The sequence below is a fragment of the Eucyclogobius newberryi genome, unplaced genomic scaffold (assembly GCF_026437365.1).
Source record: "Eucyclogobius newberryi isolate DKJ021-1_F unplaced genomic scaffold, fEucNew1.0.hap1 SCAF_7, whole genome shotgun sequence".
Taxonomy (NCBI): domain Eukaryota; kingdom Metazoa; phylum Chordata; class Actinopteri; order Gobiiformes; family Gobiidae; genus Eucyclogobius; species Eucyclogobius newberryi.
The window spans coordinates 41189628-41204883 of NW_027316389.1; positions in this window are offsets into that span (position 1 = coordinate 41189628).

Consider the following 15256-nt stretch of genomic DNA (forward strand, 5'->3'; position numbering starts at 1 on the left):
TATTCTTCTCATTTTTGTTAACATTTTTGATCGTTTGATTGGGTTCAGTGTGCTGTTAAAGGATGCTGCTAAGATCTGATGCCATTAATAGATTGATTCTAAATGCTTTTAGACTCTCTGGTTGAACACAACAAATGAACAGGAATCAGATGAAAAGGTAACATAGTAACAAAGAGTGCTGCCAGGGCACAGCACACTTATGTCAGGCTCCATGTGCAGTCGGCACAGTGTCGTGAGTTTGGATTCCGACTCCGACAATTTACTGCATGTCCTCCCTTCTCTCTCATCCTCCATTTCAGACTCATCTGTCTTGTCTTATACAACACTTTTAATTTCACACATGCATGCGTTTGGATGGTGGGTGGATGCCGGAGACTCGGAGAGAACCCACGGGGAGGACATGCAGATTCCACCCAGAGACAGAGACCCAGACATCATGTGACGTTGGTAATTCACGATAGAGCGGGTGTGTAGAGGATGTCTTCATTCTCGCGCAGAGGGCTCTGAAATACAGAGAGTGCCGCATGTTCAGACATTTTAACCATGTGGTGCGGGTGACATGGAGGAGGACAAGGAGAACGCTGGTGGGGACGATAGAGAGGCTTGAGGAGTGGTGGTGGTGCCTGGAACGTGCCCGAAATTGAGCTCTCAATCGAAGAGAAGTGGATGGCGTGGGTGGTGGGGGTGTCACAGGAGCAGGTTTCCAACACAGCGCTGGCGTCTGGGAAGGTAGAGGCAGGACAACCAGTGTCCACTGCTCCTCCTGACCGGAGGGTGGGACCCGTGAGGGTCTACCTCCTGGACCTGTGGAGGCCGAGGCTGAACCCGGGAGGAGGATGGGCGCGGAACAGGCCCTGCACCTTACCTCCAAAGGGGGGGGACATCTCTCGGGCTCCGGGTGGTGATCCTAAGCTCGTTTCTGACTGTGGTAAGAGAGGACAGGTGGACCAGCGGCTCAAAAAGCCAGAGGGAAAGTGTCTTCCGGTGAGGCACAAAACGCAGAGGCCGGGGAGCGCACTGCCATGCACGGCCAGCGTGAATCCTCAGCTGGACGCGGTGAGCGGGTGGCAGGAGTCGGAATGTTCTGCCGTGCAGGGCGGCTACACCTCCTTGATCCCCACTGCCTCCAAACTACCCTCAATTAAGCCCACAATCCACCATCCTCCGCATGTAGCTCTGCCTCACACAACGCGCTGAGCTCCTTTATGAATGATGGACTTTAATGTTGGAACTAAAAAGAGACTTGGCGATACTGACGTGACGGGCACCAATAAGAAATCAAAATAGAATAATTGGTCATCTCCTCCTATACTTCCTCTTTGCTTTGTGGCGTTCTCCTTGTCCTCTTGGAATGGAGGCAGCCTGCGGAGCCCAGTGCGATGTGCTCTGCATTCAGCATGTGGTTAGGCTCTGTGTTTTTGGCCCTGCCCAACACAATTTGATGATCTTTTATGAGAAACCAAGCCTTGGCAGCAAATCTAGACGTTCTGCATCCTCAAAGGGTCTTGTAAATGGCCTAATTGTTGGTGTAGTTCTTCTAACTTTACATCAAAGAGATCAATGAATTTAACCCTGTGGCCGGGATGAAAACTGTCAAGATGAAAAACATTTCATACTTTTTCTCTTATGTACTCGTTAGTATAGTGGACAGTATCTTCGCTTGTCATGCACAAGACAAGTCCCAGACAGGGAGATGAATTATGTTTTACAAACCAGGAAAGGTTTGCAATCGGGCTTAAACTTGTCCTACCAAGGATTTCCTCACAGGAAATCCCTTCCATGGCCATCTTGGGTCTTGTTTCTGTAGTGTAGCGGTAAATTCATCAGATGATGTCCAGTCATAACTAGAGGTGAAAAGAGGCTTCGAGAAGTCCATATTCTCTTATTACGATGATGATAGTGACAACAGAATGGCATTGGCATTTATATAGACATACATACTCTATACGTTTGTGTTGTTGATTTCAGACGGGCATGTTTGGGAAACCCATGTTTGGTTCAAACTCTCGGGATTGATAACAAACCTGCATAAAGTATTTGTTTTAGTACGTTTACTTCATAAGGTACTAAAAATGGATATTGGATTATGGCAGAAGAGCATAGTGATGTGGGGAGTCGTAGGCCCTTTCATTTTTGGTGAGTTCATCTTGTGTTTAACATGACTTTATGATGGCACACTTTTTGGAATGTAATGTTAAAAGGGTCGAAAAGGAAGACAAAAAAGAAGGCTGAATGTTTGACCTGAAAGTGGAGGTGCAACGTTCCCAGAGATGCTGCAATGCACATGAACAATAAAAACCTTCCTTCAATAAATGAATTATCTATTAAAACAGCGGTGGTAAAATGGCTGATGGGTATGTCAAAAGTGTCCGGTCTCTCACCACAGTGCTGCCAGTCATCTAGGGGTATTTTGGTTAGAGCTACTCCTAATGGATGTGTGTGTGGCCACAACTCCTCCCAGTTCCTGTAGTGATTTAAAAATGTAATTAAAACGCATCAAGGTCAATACAGAGTCAATACAGGATCAAACACTCTAGACTCTTCACTTCTCACATTGATTGTAGAAAGTGTGATCGCCATGAGTATGATTAAAAACGGGTATGTCATTTTAAAATAATAAAATAAGTTTATAATAAAACTATATCAAACTGTTAAAATGCGGGTTAAAAGCTCACTGTCTGATCAAATATTTTCGATGGAGTTAAGAAGTGTGGCAGACGGTTTCATTAATTTCTTTGGTACTGTAGAGATTTAAAATGATTCCTTTACTTTTTATTTCAGATAGGTCTGATCTCTTTTATTTCTTCATTAAAATCAACTTCTTTTATCAAGTTAAAATATCTTTGTAAACGCTTCTGCAGTCCCAACATGCGGCTATTCTCTTTTTAATTTTCCCCATGTGTCTAAAAAAAGTCCTAGTCCTAGATTTGACCATCTCCCACCAGTGTGCTCGTGTCTCATGTAAGTCCTCTCAAGACTAGGCAGCTCTGTCACAGTGCCCATGCTCCCCACACCGCCGGCAGAGCTTGGGTTGTCCTTGGTAGTGAATATAGCCCCAGTTGTCTCCCAACCGAGGGTCCTGCCAATTGTTGAATGGGGACCCTCAAGCTGCCTGTCCAAATGCCGTCCACATCTCTGACCTTAATAGCCCGGCCTTTCACTGTGCAGAATTCTTTCAGAATGATCGCAGAGCGAAAGCTCACATCAAAGTCTTTGTTGAAAGGCAGGGTCAAGATACAGTTCAGGTCATCGGCTTTGAAATTCAGAGCTTTCTGGACGAGGTGTCTGGAAAAGTCCAAACGTGAAAACTGTGGTACTTTTCCAGACACCTCCTTCAGGTGTGGTGCCTCCTCCTGCCGGCATGGGAGGCCGACATTCTGGGGGCACCAACAGCTTAAAACCAACTAAAATTCACTAAAATTAGCTTAAAACCAGATAAAACCAATTAAAAAATAAATATGTGCAGCTAAAACCAGTTAAGATTGCACTTACGAACAATAAAGTGCTGGGCTGCCTTAAAGTGCTGAAAAAATATAAACAAAAGTTACAATTAACAAAACGGTACACTTTATCCTCTGAGGCCAAAGGTGAGTGCCACAAAGGCAAACCCCAGGTTGACCCCAGAGGTGACCGCTGTCTCACCCCAAACTAAAACCAAATATAGTAAAGATACTACACTTGATCTAAGCCAAAAGGCTAACAGTCACAGCGCAGTCACATTTATATAGCGCTTTTCTACTGTCAAGGTACTCAAAGCGCTTTACATCAAGGAACCAGTCACCCATTCACTCCGACAGACACTGGGGGGCAAGTTGGGTTAAGTGTCTTGCCCAAGGACACAATGGCAGTATTTACATGAGGCAGCTGCAATCGCACCGCCAACCTGCGGGCCAGTGGATCTGGAACCGCCGACCTTTGGATCAGAAGACGAGCACTCTACCACTGAGCTACTGCCGCCCAAGTAGTGCCCTCACTCCCAGCTTCTCTCCGCTCTGATTTCCTTCTATTTTTCAACTATAAAATAAAAACAATCAGAGATAAATGAGATGAAATGACTCCCACTATTCGCCCTGAACAAGCCCAAACTGTAAAACTAGTGTCACATAAATCCACCAGTAAATTTAGAAATGTTCAGCTGTTGATCAAGAGAGATAACTTCAGCCATTATGTCCTCTAAAAGCTCCACTTGTGTCCTAGACCCCATTCCAAGCTCCTCAAAGACATTCTCCCCCTAATTATAGACCCTATTCTTCATATAATAAATACTTCAGTAGAAAGTGCTTATGTTCCACGTCCTTCAAACAGGACGTCATTAAACCTCTTCTGAAAAAGACTCATCTAGATCCCGACCTATTGTTAACCCTTTAGGCGCCAGAGATTATGGATGAAATAAATGTATAAATAAAAAACTTCCTGAGATACAGAGAACTTAAGCCGGGGCACAGCTCTGGGTCGGCAGTGCCCCTGGAGGCCCGTAGAAGCTCCACACTCCAGTTGATTCTTGGATAAAAGGGCACCCAGCCGGTCTCGAACTCGCGTGAGGCGGAGCAGGGATCATCCACCCCGCACACGGCCAGACTTTGCCCGGCCAGGGAGCACCTTCTGCGGGTCGGAGGCTCCGGGTCGGAGCCCCTGGAGCCTGGAGCCCTCACCGGGCCCCGAACTCGGCTGCCGGAGGCAGTGCAGTGCCTCATGGATAAAAGGGCACCCAGCCGGTCTCGAACTCGCGTGAGGCGGAGCAGGGATCATCCACCCCGCACACGGCCAGACTTTCCCCGGCCAGGGAGCACCTTCTGCGGGTCGGAGGCTCCGGGTCGGAGCCCCTGGAGCCTGGAGCCCTCACCGGGCCCCGAACTCGGCTGCCGGAGGCAGTGCAGTGCCTCATGGATAAAAGGGCACCCAGCCGGTCTCGAACTCGCGTGAGGCGGAGCAGGGCTCATCCACCCCGCACACGGCCAGACTTTGCCCGGCCAGGGAGCACCTTCTGCGGGTCGGAGGCTCCGGGTCGGAGCCCCTGGAGCCTGGAGCCCTCACCGGGCCCCGAACTCGGCTGCCGGAGGCAGTGCAGTGCCTCATGGATAAAAGGGCACCCAGCCGGTCTCGAACTCGCGTGAGGCGGAGCAGGGATCATCCACCCCGCACACGGCCATACTTTGCCCGGCCAGGGAGCACCTTCTGCGGGTCGGAGGCTCCGGGTCGGAGCCCCTGGAGCCTGGAGCCCTCACCGGGCCCCGAACTCGGCTGCCGGAGGCAGTGCAGTGCCTCATGGATAAAAGGGCACCCAGCCGGTCTCGAACTCGCGTGAGGCGGAGCAGGGATCATCCACCCCGCACACGACCAGACTTTGCCCGGGGAAGGGCCACTCTGGCTGGGCATGGCCTCCGCCGAGCACCCCCTGGAACCCCTGGAGCTCCTCCAGAGCCACCCCCCACTCCTCCAGACTCACCCCGGGGAAGGGCCACTCTGGCTGGGCATGGCCTCCACTGAGCACCCCCTGGAGCCCCCGGAGCACCTCCAGAGCCACCCCCCACTCTCCCCAGATTCTGCCCGGGGAAGGGCCACTCTGGCTGGGCATGGCCTCCGCTGAGCACCCCCTGGAGCCCCCGGAGCACCTCCAGAGCCACCCCCCACTCTCCCCAGACTCACCCCGGGGAAGGGCCACTCTGGCTGGGCATGGCCTCCGCTGAGCACCCCCTGGAACCCCTGGAGCCCCCGGAGCACCTCCAGAGCCACCCCCCACTCCTCCAGACTATGCCCGGGGAAGGGACACTCTGGCTGGGCATGGCCTCCACTGAGCACCCCCTGGAGCCCCCGGAGCACCTCCAGAGCCACCCCCCACTCTCCCCAGACTATGCCCGGGGAAGGGCCACTCTGGCTGGGCATGGCCTCCGCCGAGCACCCCCTGGAGCCCCCGGAGCACCTCCAGAGCCACCCCCCACTCCTCCAGACTCTGCCCGGGGAAGGGCCACTCTGGCTGGGCATGGCCTCCACTGAGCACCCCCTGGAGCCCCCGGAGCACCTCCAGAGCCACCCCCCACTCTCCCCAGACTATGCCCGGGGAAGGGCCACTCTGGCTGGGCATGGCCTCCACTGAGCACCCCCTGGAGCCCCCGGAGCACCTCCAGAGCCACCCCCCACTCTCCCCAGACTATGCCCGGGGAAGGGCCACTCTGGCTGGGCATGGCCTCCGCCGAGCACCCCCTGGAACCCCTGGAGCCCCTCCAGAGCCACCCCCCACTCCTCCAGACTCACCCCGGGGAAGGGCCACTCTGGCTGGGCATGGCCTCCGCCGAGCACCCCCCTGGAACCCCTGGAGCCCCTCCAGAGCCACCCCCCACTCCTCCAGACTCACCCCGGGGAAGGGCAACTCTGGCTGGGCATGGCCTCCGCTGAGCACCCCCTGGAACCCCTGGAGCCCCCGGAGCACCTCCAGAGCCACCCCCCACTCCTCCAGACTCTGCCCGGGGAAGGGCCACTCTGGCTGGGCATGGCCTCCACTGAGCACCCCCTGGAGCCCCCGGAGCACCTCCAGAGCCACCCCCCACTCTCCCCAGACTATGCCCGGGGAAGGGCCACTCTGGCTGGGCATGGCCTCCGCCGAGCACCCCCTGGAACCCCTGGAGCCCCCGGAGCACCTCCAGAGCCACCCCCCACTCCTCCAGACTCTGCACGGGGAAGGGACACTCTGGCTGGGCATGGCCTCCACTGAGCACCCCCTGGAGCCCCCGGAGCACCTCCAGAGCCACCCCCCACTCTCCCCAGACTATGCCCGGGGAAGGGCCACTCTGGCTGGGCATGGCCTCCGCCGAGCACCCCCTGGAGCCCCCGGAGCACCTCCAGATTCACCCCCCACTCTCCCCAGACTATGCCCGGGGAAGGGCCACTCTGGCTGGGCATGGCCTCCGCCGGGCACCCCCTGGAGCCCCCGGAGCACCTCCAGAGCCACCCCCCACTCTCCCCAGATTCTGCCCGGGGAAGGGCCACTCTGGCTGGGCATGGCCTCCGCTGAGCACCCCCTGGAGCCCCCGGAGCACCTCCAGAGCCACCCCCCACTCTCCCCAGACTATGCCCGGGGAAGGGCCACTCTGGCTGGGCATGGCCTCCGCCGAGCACCCCCTGGAACCCCTGGAGCCCCTCCAGAGCCACCCCCCACTCCTCCAGACTCACCCCGGGGAAGGGCAACTCTGGCTGGGCATGGCCCCCACTGAGCACCCCCTGGAACCCCTGGAGCCCCCGGAGCACCTCCAGAGCCACCCCCCACTCTCCCCAGATTCTGCCCGGGGAAGGGCCACTCTGGCTGGGCATGGCCTCCGCCGAGCACCCCCTGGAACCCCTGGAGCCCCTCCAGAGCCACCCCGCATTCCCCCAAACTCAGTCTGGGGACGGGCCACTCTTCCCCGGGTTGCAGGCTCTGGGACTCCGGGGATGACCACCGGGGACCAGGCCCTCCCTTCGAACCCGGGGACCCACACTTAAGCACCCCCACACGGGCTACACACCCTTGTTTCAGCCCCCTGGAGGTCCGTGCCCTTGGTACTATACCATGGAAGTCCGTGCCCTTGGTACTCCGACTGGAGTACCAAGGGAACGGCCCAGCACTCACCACAGAGGCTCGCGCCGGCCCCGGCCCACCTTTCGTCCCCGGGTACCCACACTTAAGCACCCCAACACGAGCTACACACCCTTGGTGCAGCCCCCTGGAAGTCCGTGCCCTTGGTACTCTGAGCCACTTTAAAAGATAAAAAGCACCAGGACCCCAAGGCCCTGGCTCCCCTGTCCCCTACACCACACTTGGAGGCAGGGCCCTTGCCCTCCACTGGCTGCCCCCGCGCCCAATGTACTCCATAACCGAAGATGAGAGGGGGACCCGGAGGCCGGCCTACTAGGGTAACAGGTTTAATTTAGAGCCGGGGCTCTGGACCACAAATGCCAACAACCCCGCAGTGCGCAGGAGCCTTCGAAGCTGGATGAAACCAGAACGGGGCCCTACGATGGCGGTGACCAGCCAGTTGATAGCAAAGTGAGCCCTGGACAGGAGCTGCATTTGACAAACTCAGAGACGAGGAAGGGACCGGATTCGGACCAAATATATCATCTGGCGCTGTGTCCAGCGTGAGGGTGAGCCAGCGCAAATCAGGACCACAAATGCCAACAACCCCGAGTGCGCAGGAGCCTTCGAAGCTGGATGAAACCAGAACGGGGCCCTACGATGGCGGTGACCAGCCAGTTGATAGCAAAGTGAGCCCTGGACAGGCGCTGCATTTGACAAACTCAGAGACGAGGAAGGGACCGGAGTCGGACCAAATATATCATCTGGCGCTGTGTCCAGCGTAAGGTTGAGCCAGCGCAAATCAGGACCACAAATGCCAACAACCCCGCAGTGCGCAGGAGCCTTCGAAGCTGGATGAAACCAGAACGGGGCCCTACGATGGCGGTGACCAGCCAGTTGATAGCAAAGTGAGCCCTGGACAGGCGCTGCATTTGACAAACTCAGAGACGAGGAAGGGACCGGAGTCGGACCAAATATATCATCTGGCGCTGTGTCCAGCGTAAGGGTGAGCCAGCGCAAATCAGGACCACAAATGCCAACAACCCCGCAGTGCGCAGGAGCCTTCGAAGCTGGATGAAACCAGAACGGGGCCCTACGATGGCGGTGACCAGCCAGTTGATAGCAAAGTGAGCCCTGGACAGGCGCTGCATTTGACAAACTCAGAGACGAGGAAGGGACCGGAGTCGGACCAAATATATCATCTGGCGCTGTGTCCAGCGTAAGGGTGAGCCAGCGCAAATCAGGACCACAAATGCCAACAACCCCGCAGTGCGCAGGAGCCTTCGAAGCTGGATGAAACCAGAACGGGGCCCTACGATGGCGGTGACCAGCCAGTTGATAGCAAAGTGAGCCCTGGACAGGCGCTGCATTTGACAAACTCAGAGACGAGGAAGGGACCGGAGTCGGACCAAATATATCATCTGGCGCTGTGTCCAGCGTAAGGGTGAGCCAGCGCAAATCAGGACCACAAATGCCAACAACCCCGCAGTGCGCAGGAGCCTTCGAAGCTGGATGAAACCAGAACGGGGCCCTACGATGGCGGTGACCAGCCAGTTGATAGCAAAGTGAGCCCTGGACAGGCGCTGCATTTGACAAACTCAGAGACGAGGAAGGGACCGGAGTCGGACCAAATATATCATCTGGCGCTGTGTCCAGCGTAAGGGTGAGCCAGCGCAAATCAGGACCACAAATGCCAACAACCCCGCAGTGCGCAGGAGCCTTCGAAGCTGGATGAAACCAGAACGGGGCCCTACGATGGCGGTGACCAGCCAGTTGATAGCAAAGTGAGCCCTGGACAGGCGCTGCATTTGACAAACTCAGAGACGAGGAAGGGACCGGAGTCGGACCAAATATATCATCTGGCGCTGTGTCCAGCGTAAGGGTGAGCCAGCGCAAATCAGGACCACAAATGCCAACAACCCCGCAGTGCGCAGGAGCCTTCGAAGCTGGATGAAACCAGAACGGGGCCCTACGATGGCGGTGACCAGCCAGTTGATAGCAAAGTGAGCCCTGGACAGGCGCTGCATTTGACAAACTCAGAGACGAGGAAGGGACCGGAGTCGGACCAAATATATCATCTGGCGCTGTGTCCAGCGTAAGGGTGAGCCAGCGCAAATCAGGACCACAAATGCCAACAACCCCGCAGTGCGCAGGAGCCTTCGAAGCTGGATGAAACCAGAACGGGGCCCTACGATGGCGGTGACCAGCCAGTTGATAGCAAAGTGAGCCCTGGACAGGCGCTGCATTTGACAAACTCAGAGACGAGGAAGGGACCGGAGTCGGACCAAATATATCATCTGGCGCTGTGTCCAGCGTAAGGGTGAGCCAGCGCAAATCAGGACCACAAATGCCAACAACCCCGCAGTGCGCAGGAGCCTTCGAAGCTGGATGAAACCAGAACGGGGCCCTACGATGGCGGTGACCAGCCAGTTGATAGCAAAGTGAGCCCTGGACAGGCGCTGCATTTGACAAACTCAGAGACGAGGAAGGGACCGGAGTCGGACCAAAAATATGCGCCGGCCCTGCCCCCCGTCCCGCGCAGAGCCATCGGACACGTTGAGGCTGAAGGGGACTGGCGCAGAGCCCTTGGGCCCAGGGGCTAAGCGCAGCCATCATCCTTCAAGCCACGCCTCCTGCTGCGCGGGGGTGAGTGACAATGGGCTCGGACTGTGGTTCCGTCGGACGCGTTGAGGCTGAAGGAGACTGGCGCAGAGCCCCTGGCACAGGGGCTAAGCGCAGCCATCATCCTCCAAGCCGCGCGTCCTTCAGTGCGGGGGTGAGTGACAGTGGGCCTGGACTGTTGTTCCACCGGACGCGTTGAGGCTGAAGGGGACTGGTGCAGAGCCCCTGTGCCAGGGGCTAAGCGCAGCCATCATCCTCCAAGCCGCGCGTCCTTCTGCGCAGGGGTGAGTGACAATGAACCCGGACTGTGTTCCCACCGGACGCGTTGAGGCTGAAGGGGACTGGCTCAGAGCCCCTGGCACAGGGGCTAAGCGCAGCCATCATCCTCCAAGCCGCGCGTCCTTCAGTGCGGGGGTGAGTGACAGTGGGCCTGGACTGTTGTTCCACCGGACGCGTTGAGGCTGAAGGGGACTGGTGCAGAGCCCCTGTGCCAGGGGCTAATCGCAGCCATCATCCTCCAAGTCGCGCGTCCTTCTGCGCAGGGGTGAGTGACAGTGGACCCGGACTGTGTTCCCACCGGACGCGTTGAGGCTGAAGGGGACTGGCTCAGAGCCCCTGGCACAGGGGCTAAGCACAGCCATCATCCTTCAAGCCGCGCGTCCTTCAGTGCGGGGGTGAGTGACAGAGGGCCTGGACTGTTGTTCCACCGGACGCGTTGAGGCTGAAGGGGACTGGTGCAGAGCCCCTGTGCCAGGAGCTAAGCGCAGCCATCATCCTCCAAGCCGCGCGTCCTTCTGCGCAGGGGTGAGTGACAATGGACCCGGACTGTGTTCCCACCGGACGCGTTGAGGCTGAAGGGGACTGGCTCAGAGCCCCTGGCACAGGGGCTAAGCGCAGCCATCATCCTTCAAGCCGCGCGTCCTTCAGTGCGGGGGTGAGTGACGGTCCCATCTCCGGAGACAAGGGGCCAGGCGCGGGGGAAGCCAGTCAGACTGAAGCCCCGCGCCTGGTGGGACCTCTGTCTCGGCCTCGCTTCCAACGTGTCCGGCGTGAGGTTAGCCGGAGCAAACCACAGCCGCAAAATGTAAACAAACCCGCAGTGCGCAGGAGCCTTCGAAGCTGGATAAAACCAGAACGGGGCCCTACGATGGCGGGTCTTGAGTGCCAATAGACCAAGCTCCTTGTCTGGTATACATAGAACCATGATTTGTACCATTTTCATGGTTGATTCACGGATGATCCCTGCTCCGCCTCACGCGAGTTGGACGGCTGGGTGCCTTTTATCCATGAGGCACTGCACTGCCTCCGGCAGCCGAGTTCGGGGCCCGGTGAGGGCTCCAGGCTCCAGGGGCTCCGACCCGGAGCCTCCGACCCGCAGAAGGTGCTCCCTGGCCGGGCAAAGTCTGGCCGTATGCGGGGTGGATGGCCCTGGGTCTGGGCGGCGCTAAGATCACGGAGCGGGTCACCTCCGCGTACAGCCCGTGGTCAGCGTGACACCGTGCTCTGCCCCGAGCAATCAGAGCAAACAGGAAGCTTCTGGAAGTGCCCGGGAGTCTGGTAAAATCAAGCCGAAAATAGACCCTCTCATGCCGGGTCTGAGCGGCGCTTAGAGCCCGGAGGAGCGCGGAGCGCGGGGCTCCATTCAGAGGCTCCGTGATCCGACGCTCACCTCCGCACCTCCGAACCATGACTTGACATTACGGCTGTGAAGGAGCCTTGGAAGCTGGATAAAACCAGAACGGGGCCCATCGATCGCGGTTCTCGTGTGCCCGTCAAACGAGCTCCTTGCCCGGTAGCCGCACAACCAGGAAATGTACCTGTTTCGATTGCGAAAAACGTCATTCTCAAAAACCGCCCGCCCCTCCCTCCCAGCATTACCATTTTGCACATTCCGCGTGAGAGCAGCGTAAGAATTTCTCGGGAGCAGCGTGATTTAGCCCGGGAATTTTGAGCTGAACGCTTATTCCCACGAGCCCAAAAAACGACTAAGTCCAACGGTATATAGTGTACTATTGCCGAAAAACGACAGAGTCGCTCGGGTATAGTGTACTATTGCCGAAAAATGACAGAGTCTTTTCAGGTATAGTGTACTATTTCGGTTTTTACTCTAAGTCCCTCAGGGGCATATGGTGCTATACTCTGATGGTCAGATCACCTCCAGGCCCCATTGGAGTGCTTTTCTGGGGGCAAACAGTGCACTGATGATGGGGGATTATTTCATTTTGCTCATTTTGGTGTTTTTTCACATTTTAACCCATTTTCACCCCTTTTGCTCACAACTTCATACTACGGCCCGGAAAAACGACAGAGTCCCTCGGGTATAGTGTACTATTGCCGAAAAACGACAGAGTCCCTCGGGTATAGTGTACTATTGCCGAAAAACGACAGAGTCCCTCGGGTATAGTGTACTATTGGCTGGAAGCTCGTTTTTTTTTCTAAGACCAGCAGGGGTATATGGTACTATATTCTGGTGGTCAGTTCACCTCCAGGCCCCAGGGGAGTGCTTTTCTGGGGGCAAACTGTGCACTGATGATGGGGGATTATTTCATTTTGCTCATTTTGGTGTTTTTTCACATTTTAACCCATTTTCACCCCTTTTGCTCACATCTTCAAACTCGGGCCCTGATTACAAGTTCTGACCAAATGATGACAAACACGGTATTTATTATGTATTTTTTTCATTTTTTTTTATTTTTCCAACTTATACATCCATCATTGGTGCCAGGCAGGTTGTGGAGAAAGCAGTGAAGAAAGGAGAGAGCCATCACAGAAAAGATGTCCATCCAGGGTCAAGGTACCCTGCACTTTTACATATCCAAATGACAGCATTTAAAGTTTTTTAGCGTATGGTATCTCTCGTTGCGTGGAACCGCACAGAGGCCAACGCCACACTGACGGCACCTGTACTTTGTTTGCCGCCTGCCTTTGGTACGAGAGCGGTCAGAGCACACGGCGCAGTCTGGACGTCCCTCTGCTTGACAAATGACAAAGCCAAGAGTCTCTGTGGCATTTCACCCTCCGGTCTTGAGCGCCTTTCTTGTTTTTTGGAGTGATCAGCCAGTAATGCATCAATAATCTTCTGAATGTAAACCTTTAAAGGTTTGTGTGGGCCTGGAGTGGATTTGGTGTATATGATGTGTGAGTTGACAATACTTATGCTTATAATGGCATTGAATATGCGATGATACCATTTCCGGGACCTGTGTGGAAAGAGGTATGTCTTCATCCTCTGGTCAGCAGTGTCCACTCCACCCATGTAGGCGTTGTACTGGTCGACACATACAGGTCTTTTGATGTCACGGAAGCCAGTGTCATCTGTCTTGGATCGGATCCTCCTCTGAACACAATCATTTCCATGGACTGTGGACAACATGGTGAGACGTTTAGTATCGTGCCAAGCACAAGCCAGGAGTTTTCCCTTTCTGCAAAAAACTGGGTCATCTCCTTTTTTCAGCTGTAAGACACTTTTACCAAGGCATTTTGGCATCCCCAACCTGGTAATCCTTACCGTCCCACACAGTCCAGTTTCCAAATCTGCTAATTCATTTGCAATTACAGGCGAGGTATAGTAACTGTCCATGTAAATCTCGTGTCCTTTGCCCGTAAAGGGAGAAACCAACTCACGGACAACTGCGTGTGTTGCACTGATGTTGCTTGCATTATTTTTGTACTGTCCAGTGTGCATTGACCAGCGCAAAACATACCCTGAACAGCTTTCACTCAGGGCATACACTCTATAGCCATATTTGTCAGGTTTATTCGGAGAGTAACATTTTAGTGAAGATCTCCCCTTGAAAGCTATTGTCATTTCATCTAAAGAAAGCTCCTTGATTGGACTGTAAACTGCTGCAAATTTGGGAATAATCAAATCTATTATTGGGCGGACTTTGAACAGTTTATCGTGCCCGGGCTCGCCTGTTCTCACATAATCATTATTGTTGACAAAATGAAAGAACGAAAGAATGATTTCAAATCTGTTTCTTGACATTACATTTCCAAATCCAGGCGTTTGTGTAAGCCAAAATGTTCCCCAGTAATCCTCGATTTCAGGTTTCTCAACAAGGCCCATGGAGAGATGCAAAGCGAAGAAAGCTTTCATTTCGGTGACTGATACATCATACCACTCAAGAAATCTTGAATGTGGCTTCAGAATCATAGGTGCCATACACTGATGTGCATATCTATTTGTCTCATCAGTAATGAAAGTCCAAAACTGATCGGTCAGAAAGAGTGACAGAATATCAAATGGATTAGCATCCGTCAGATCCATCTCTCCTGTGTAGCCAACTGGGTCTTCAAAAGGTTTGATCCATGCCTCAAATACCTCGACCTCTCTCAGCATGTCCCAGCTCTCATCCACCGGGCAAGTTTTACTGCAGCCACTGGTTCCACTGGTTCCTCGCCTCCGTCTGTCCTTTGCACCTGTCCGTTGTTTCGAAGTCCCTTCATCTCCACTTGGAAATCCATCGTCACTCTCGGGGAGATAATACCCTTCAGAGTCAGAATCTGCTGTAAATTGCATGCCACGTGTACTTCCTCCAGCCATTTTTTTCCTTACCGGATCTGCCCTGGATCATACCTGGCTAATAAAGGGAAGTTGCACCGAACCGACCAATGACTGAAGTGATTCATTTTCTACTATTATTTCATTAATTTCCTTGTACGGTAAAGTTGCATTTCTGCGACTTTGGCGCTTAAAGGGTTAATTTGGTTTAATGTACAAGATTATATGCCGTATATTGCAAATTATACGTTATAGACGAGCTCTTTGCATCAAGAAAAAATAATCCGGGGCTGTATATCCATTCCATTTCATTTCATTTCATTTCATTTCATTTCATTTCATTTCATTTCATTTCATCTCTTATCTTTTCTTATCTTTTCTTTTCAGCTCCTGTTATAGCCATGTCCGAGGGCAAAATGCGTCCGTAAATGTGGTTGAAGGAAAAAAAATAAAAAATAGATGGCCATACAAATGCGCCTTGTGCGCATTGGTGGTTCAGTGGTATCATGCAGGAGGCCCACATGTGCATTGCCTGGTGTGGGTACCTTATCTCACTTTCCTCAATCTCTTTTCTTTTCATC